At 38.1% G+C, this 7,329-nt stretch overlaps 1 non-coding gene across 1 annotated transcript; it reads left to right on the top strand.

The window, feature by feature from the left end:
- The first annotated feature begins 998 nt into the window (after positions 1–998).
- LOC114226160 (U6 spliceosomal RNA) lies at positions 999–1,105 on the top strand. Its single transcript, XR_003612690.1, has one exon. It is a non-coding gene; the product is annotated as a U6 spliceosomal RNA (small nuclear RNA).
- Positions 1,106–7,329: the final 6,224 nt, after the last annotated feature.

The raw sequence follows: 7,329 nt of genomic DNA, 5'->3' as shown, positions 1-7,329 counted from the left end.
ATCTGTAAAATTTTTACCAAAGTCTAAAGTTATTCAATATTTCTTCCTTCCAAACAGGAAAAGAAGATTACTGCATTCTATTTACCTGTTACCAAATTCCTATCTTTTACTGTTGTCTAAAAACTTAGCATCAACTTTTTTTTGGGTGCAATTGTAAATGGGATTGTCTTCTTAATTTCTTTTAGTATCTTTAATTACTTCATTATTGTATAGAAATGCAAAGGTTTCTATATATTAATTTTGTATCCTGTGACTTACTGAATTCGTTTATCAGTTCTAGTAGTTTTTTGGTGGAGTCTTTAGGGTTTTCTGTATATAGTATCAGGTCATCTGCAAATAGTGAAAGTTTTACTTCTTCCTTACCATTTTGGATGCCTTTTATTTTTCCTCATCTGATTGATGTGGTTAGGACTTCCAGCACTATGTTGAATAAAAGTGAGTGAGAGTGGACATCCTGTCTTGTTCCTGATCTTAAAGAAAAATCTCTGTTTTTCACCATTGAGTATGATGTTGGCTGTGAGTTTTGCATATATGACCTTTATTATGTTGAGATATGTTCCCTCTAAACCTACTTTGTTGCGAGTTTTTATCATGAATGGACTTTGTACTTTGTCAAATGATATTTCTGCCTTTATTGAGATGATCATATGGTTTTTATCCTTTCTCTTGTAATGTATCATATTAATTGATATGTAAATATTAAACCATGCTTGCATCCCTGGAATAAATCCTATCTAATCATGGTGAATGATTTTTTTAAATGTATTGTTGGATTCACTTTGCTATTATTTTGTTGGGGATTTTTGCATCTATGTTCATAAGAGATATTGGTCTGTTGGGTTGCTTTGTTTTGTTTTGCTTTGTGGTGTCTTTATCTGGTTTTGCTGTCAGGATAATGCAGGCCTCATAGAATTAATTTGGAAGTATTCCTTCCTCTTCTATTTTTTTGGAATAGTTTGAGAAGAATAGGTATTAACTCTTCTTTAACTGTTTGGTAGGTGCTCGCTTTGGCAGCACATACACTAAAATTGGAATGACACAGAGAAGATTAACACGGCACTTGTGCAAGGGTGACAGGTAAATGTTTGGTAGATTCACCTGTGAGGCCATCCGGTCCTGAACTATTGTTGGAAGTTTATTGATTACTGATTCCATTTTATTGCTAGTAATCAGTCTGTTCAAAATTTTTACTTCTTCCTGACTCAGTTTTGGAAGCTTACGTGTTTCTAGGAATTTATCCATTTCTTGTAGGTTGTCCAATTTGTTGGCATATGATTTTTCATAATATTCTCTTACAATCCTTTGTATTTCTGTGGTGTCGGTTGTTATTTCTCCTCCTTCATTTCTGATTTTATTTACTTGAGTCCACTCTTTTTTTCTTCTTGAGTCTGGGTAAAGGTTTACCAATTGTGTTTATCTTTTCAGAGGACCAACTCCTACTTTCATTGATCTGTTCTATTATTTTTTTAGTCTCTATTTCATTTATTTCTGCTCTAATCCTTATTATTTCCTTCCTTCTACTGGCTTTGGGCTTTGTTTTTCTTTTTCTAGCTCCTTTGGGTGTAAGGTTAGATTAGCATCAACTTTTTTATAATTTTTCTAAATCAATATTCAAATATACCAACATATTTTATGCTCATTATTGTTCCTTTTTGTTAAATAACAGCATAGTGATATATAACTTATATACCATAGAGGCACCATGGTTTTTTGCATCTAACTTCTTCCTCTTGGATTCACTTTTCTTCTTGCAACCTTTAGTGGTTATTCCAGTGAAATGTGTTTAGAAGTTTTGTTTTTTTGTTTTGTTTTTTATTTTTATTTTTTTAAATTTTATTTATTTGAGAGAGAGAGTATAAGCTGGGGAGAGAGGCAGGGGGAGAGGGAGAAGCAGGCTTCCCACTGGGCAGGGAGCCCTATGTGGGGCTCGATCCCAGGGTGCCAGCATCATGACCTGAGCCAAAGGCAGACACTTAACTGATTGAGCCACCCAGGTGCCCCTTGTTTGTTTTTTCTAAAGATTTTATTTATTTATTTGTCAGAAAGCGAGTAGAAGCAGGGGGAGCAGTGGAGGGAGAAGCAGGCTCTCCACTGAGCAAGGAGCCCAATGCGGGACTCAGTCCCAGGACCCTGGGATCATGACCTGAGCTGAAGGCAGACATTTAACCGACTGAGCCACCCAGGCGTCCCTATGAGTTTTGTTTTGCTTTTGTCTCTAAGTGTCTTTATTTTGCTTTCACTCTTTGGATGATAGCTTTTGCCTGAGTATAGAATTCTACATTCAGAGTTCTTTTCCCCTCGGCAGTTTGAAGCTGTTATTCCATTGTGTTCTATCATTTGTATTTCCCAGTTAGAAATCTGATATTGATTTAATTCTTTATCATTCCTTTATAGTTAATTATTTTTTTCCTCTTTGGTAATTACTTTTAAGATTTTTCTATTTTTTCTTAGTTTTGTTAAGAAGTAGTTGATAAATATCCCCATAAAAGGGGTACAGCAAGGGCTTGATTTACTTTATTTATGTTTGATATGCTGCAGTTTACTATGATGTTTCTAGATATGAATTTATGTTTATCCTGCTCAGTATAGAATGCACTTTTTATCTTAGGGGTTATTCTTCAATTTTGGAAAGTTCTTTGCCACTATCTCTTCAAATACTGCTTCTTTGTAATTTCTCTATTTCCTCCTTTTGGAAGTTCCATCAGTTAGAGTCTTTCATTTTGTCCTCTGTGTCACTTATTTTCTCATGCTTATTTTTAAAAATCTCTTTCTGTTGCATTCTGGGTTAATTCTTCAGTAATGGTTTCTAACATAGGATATCTCTCTTAGACTGTGTGCAGACTAGAGTGCCCATTGAGTTTTCTATTTCAATAGGTATGTTCTTCTAATTTTTAATTCTTCCTATCTATTTTTATCATGCCTGATTTTGCTTCATAATGTCTTATTCTTTTTTAAAATTCATAAGTCTTGGGCACCTGCGTGGCTCAGTCGTTAAGTGTCTGCCTTTGGCTCAGGTCATGATCCTAGGATCCTGGGATCGAGTCCCACATCAGGCTCCCTGCTCGGCAGGAAGCCTGCTTCTCCCTCTCCCACTCCCCTGCTTGTGTTCCTGCTCTCGCTCTCTCTCTCTCTCTGTCAAATAAAGAAATACAATCTTTAAAAATAAAAATAAAATATGTACGTCTTGCTTCATCTCTTTGAGGATATGAAACAGTCTTTTTTCTTTCTTTAGATTGTCCTTTTACTTCAATTTAATCTAGGGAAAATAATTGTTCTGATTATTGACTTTATGGCAGTGTTTTTTAATGGTAGATGTCTTCATGTGCATTGGAACTTTGATTTCCCTGTTTATTTTGAATGGGAAAGTTGAGTGGGAAAGCTTGTTATCTACAACTTTCTATCTAAGGATTTTGCACTTGGCCAACATGCTCCCTGGGTCTCTAGTCTCAAATCAGGTCTTACATTGACAATTTGAGATTTCTCCCCTGTGTTGATTAGTTATTGCCAATAGTCTCAAAATCTCAGTAGTACACAGCAGTAAGCATTTATTATGCTCACAAGTCTATGGGACAGCTCTAATTCAGACTGTGGGTCTGTAGTCAGCTTGGGCAGTACCACTTGTGTTCATTGTTGAGCCCAGGCTGAAGGAGAAGCAGCTATCCAGGGGAAGCTCATCTCATGATCAAGGCAGGAGCACAATAGAGCAAAACCCATCATGCAAGCATTTCAAGCCCTTGCTTATATAACATCTACAAACATCTAATGGCAAAGCAAGTCTGATAGTCAAGCCCCAAATCAAGGAGCAATTTAAATATATTCTTCAAATTTAAAAATGCAAAAGGTGGACACAAAGAAGCGTGAAGGATTGAGGCCAGGAATCAGTTCAGTCAACCACAGTCCATCTTCTTGGCCACAATTATTTATATGTGTCCCACAGAAAAACAGATTCACCCTTATCCTAAGACCCCCAACAGCCTCATCTAATCATAGCATTATGATCAATATCCAGTAATTCATGATATACATCAAATTTGGATGTAGTTCCCATTGATCTGGAAACCTGTGAACTAAGATATATGGGGGGGGGGGAATATGTGTGTGCAATCTTCACACACAATCTTTTTTTTTTTTAAGATTCTTACTCATTTGACAGAGAGAGAGATAGTGAGAGCAGGAACACAAGCAGGGGGAATTGGAGAGGGAGAAGCAGGCTTCCCACAGAGCAGGGAGCCCGATGCAGGGCTCCATCCCAGGACCCTGGTATTATGACCTGAGCCGAAGGCAGACATTTAACGACTGAGCCACCCAGGCGCCCCTTCACACACAATCTTATATACCACATGGAATGATAGAACCTGGGATAGGATAACTACAATTAACTCCTAGTAAAAAGAGAGAAATTAAAAGGCATTATTAGCATTCACTTGTTCTAAAATACCAAAGGAAAAATGTTATGGGGTACCCCTATTCTGAAAAGAAAGAATTTTCCTTAATTAGACCCTAATTCTGCTCCCTAGCAGTATGTCTCCAATCCATTGTTCTCTACTGCTCTTGGTTTCGTCTCCCAGAAGGTGAATTCTTTAGATTACACAACATTCTTAGTTACAGCAATATCTTTAAGTTTAATATCCTGCCGCCCCCCCCCCCCCCCCCCCCCCGCCCAGGCTGAATCTGAGACTCCCTTACTGGCTGGAGGTGAAGAGGTTTATTTGCTGAATAAACAAGCTCTGGACTCTGAATTCCTCTAAATACTCCTTGCAAGTTGGCAGGGGTTTTTCTCCCCCAAATGTATCTGTTTCTTATACCACGTTATAAAATAGAACTAAAAGTAACTGGCTCGTACTTTGAACATATGCCTAGAAATCATCCCTACTATCCTTCATGTTACAACAGGTAACAGTTTTATTAAACACATGTTGCTGTTTTTCAACTTCTGTAATAGTTTTCATGCCATCCATTACCTGTCCTCTAAGCTAATAGCATGTTTTAGGTTTTTGTTACATAGCATCCCAGTATTAGGTTTTCTTTATCACATAACAATAAGCTCTTAATTCTCTCGTGGGTCTGCAGGTGAGATACAGCAGCTTAGGTGGCAATGGCGAAAGCAGCTCTGCTTCACATTGCAGGGCTATGGGCAGGTATGGCAGTTCAGCTCTGCAAATAGTCATGCTAGGGCCCGGGTTGAAGAGTGGCAGCTACTCTGGGGAAAACCCTTTTCAGTGAGATGACAGAAATACAAGAAGGTAAGCCCCATCAGATGAGCACAAGCCCCTGCTTTCATCACATCCACTAATATCCCACTGACCAAAACAAATTCCATGGCTGAGCCCAAAGTCAAAGGGTGGAAAAGTATGTTGACTTTTGGTGGAAAGAACTTCAAACTTAGAATGGCATAGGACATAGAGAGGGGAGAAGAATTTGGGCCAGTAATTGATCTCATCCTCCATGGTAATATGTGAGATGCTGGTTGCCAGCTTGCACTTCTGTTCTGCCTCCAGAAGCCCCCAGGTTCCCACAAAGTTATAGGGCCAAGAAATAGCCAACAGCAGCTTTTTAAAGTTTCCTTGTAAGGGTGTGGAAGGAAGTGAGGATCCCCCGGCCCGGCATCTCATTTTAGGCAGCAAACCTGTCCCTGACCCACCTCATCTAGGGCACTTTTATTCTCCCCAAAAGAGAATGTAGACTCTCAATTGCTTCTGCCTACTTCACGACCCACTTCAGCAGGCCCATGGCTCCAGCCCCCATTTGTTCATAGCATTTCTTTTCTGTTCCTACCTCACAGAAATGCTGTATCTTATTGAACAAAGTTGTGTCTTTTTTTTAAAGCTGTGTGTTTTTTCTTTCATATGTGGCACAGCCATGGGATTGGAGCAGGGGGAACCTTGAACACTGAACTTTTTTAACAGCATTACCACCCAAAGTTGTAGAATACTGTATGAAGGTTCTCTTTTATTTCTGTGATGGTTTTTAAACATAAAATCTGTTTTTAATGTCTCTTGGTACTGAGGTATGATTAAATTTAGTACATTACAAAAAATAACCAGTTTCGGGGCACCTGGGTGGCTCAGTCGTTAAGCCTTCGGCCTCAGGTCATGATCCCAGGGTCCTGGGATCAAGCCCCATATCGGGCTCCCTGCTCAGTGGGAAGCCTGCTTCTCCCTCTCCCACTCCCCTGCTTGTGTTCCCTCTCTGGCTGTCTCTCTCTCTGTCAAATAAATAAAAAATCTTTAAAAAAAACGTTTCTTAAAGGATAGACATAAATATTCAAATTCAGTACATTTGGAAAAATGATCAAGCTAATTATATAAAAGGAAAATAGGAAATAGTCTTCTATTCTTCCCAGTAATCCAATCATTAAGATATACTACTTTTATTTTTTTATTTTTTTTATATACATATAATGTATTACTTGTTTCAGGGGTACAGGTCTGTGATTCATCAGTCTTACACAATTCACAGTGCTCACCATAGCACATACCCTCCCCAATGTCTATCACCCAGCCACCCCATCCCTCCCACCCCCTCCACTCCAGCAACCCTCAGTTTGTTTCCTGAGATTAAAAGTCTCTTGTGGTTTGTCTCCCTCTCCAGTTTTGTCTTGTTTCATTTTCCCCTCCCTTCCCCTACGATCCTCTGTCTTGTTTCTCAAATTCCTCATATCAGTGAGATCATATTGTACTTGTCTTTCTCTGACTGGCTTCTTTTGCTTAGTATAATACCCTCTAATTCCATCCACATCATTGCAAGTGGCAAGGTTTCATTTTTTGATGGCTGCATAATAAACTACTTTTAAATGTGTATATTAAATATTAGTATAGCCTGATTATCCCATTCTGTTTGCCTTATACAAGTTTTTATCTCTTTTTTTTTACTTTTTTACTATATATAATTTATTGTGGAAAATTTCAAATATATAATATACACAGAATAGTCTAGTGACCTCTATGTACCCGTGAGCTTCATAATTATTAATCATGGTAAATCTTATTTTATTTATACCAGGGTTTGAGAGACTATAACCCACAGGTCAAATCCAGCCTACTGCCTATTTCTGTTTCTGTAAATAAAGTTTATTGGAACACAGCCATGCTCTTTGTCTACATGTTGCCTCTGCCTACTTTCATGCTACAGTAACAGAGTTTAGTAGTTGCAACAGAGATTGTGTGGCCTGCAAAGCCTAAAACATTTACTATCTAGGATTTACAAAGAAAGGTTTGCTGACCTTGAAGTATACTCTGACCCACTCTCCTCAGCAAAAATATCTTTCCTATTTCATTTTAAAATATTTTAGTATGTATTCTAAAAGATGAGGACTCCAAAAAACAATAC

Source organism: Eumetopias jubatus, unplaced genomic scaffold (genome assembly GCF_037043125.1).
Source record: "Eumetopias jubatus isolate StellerSeaLion01/CBP00866 unplaced genomic scaffold, mEumJub1_p1.0 scaffold_3, whole genome shotgun sequence".
Classification (NCBI taxonomy): Eukaryota; Metazoa; Chordata; class Mammalia; order Carnivora; family Otariidae; genus Eumetopias; species Eumetopias jubatus.
Note: the sequence above shows the minus strand (reverse complement) of the source record. Positions and strands in the feature narration are given on the sequence as shown.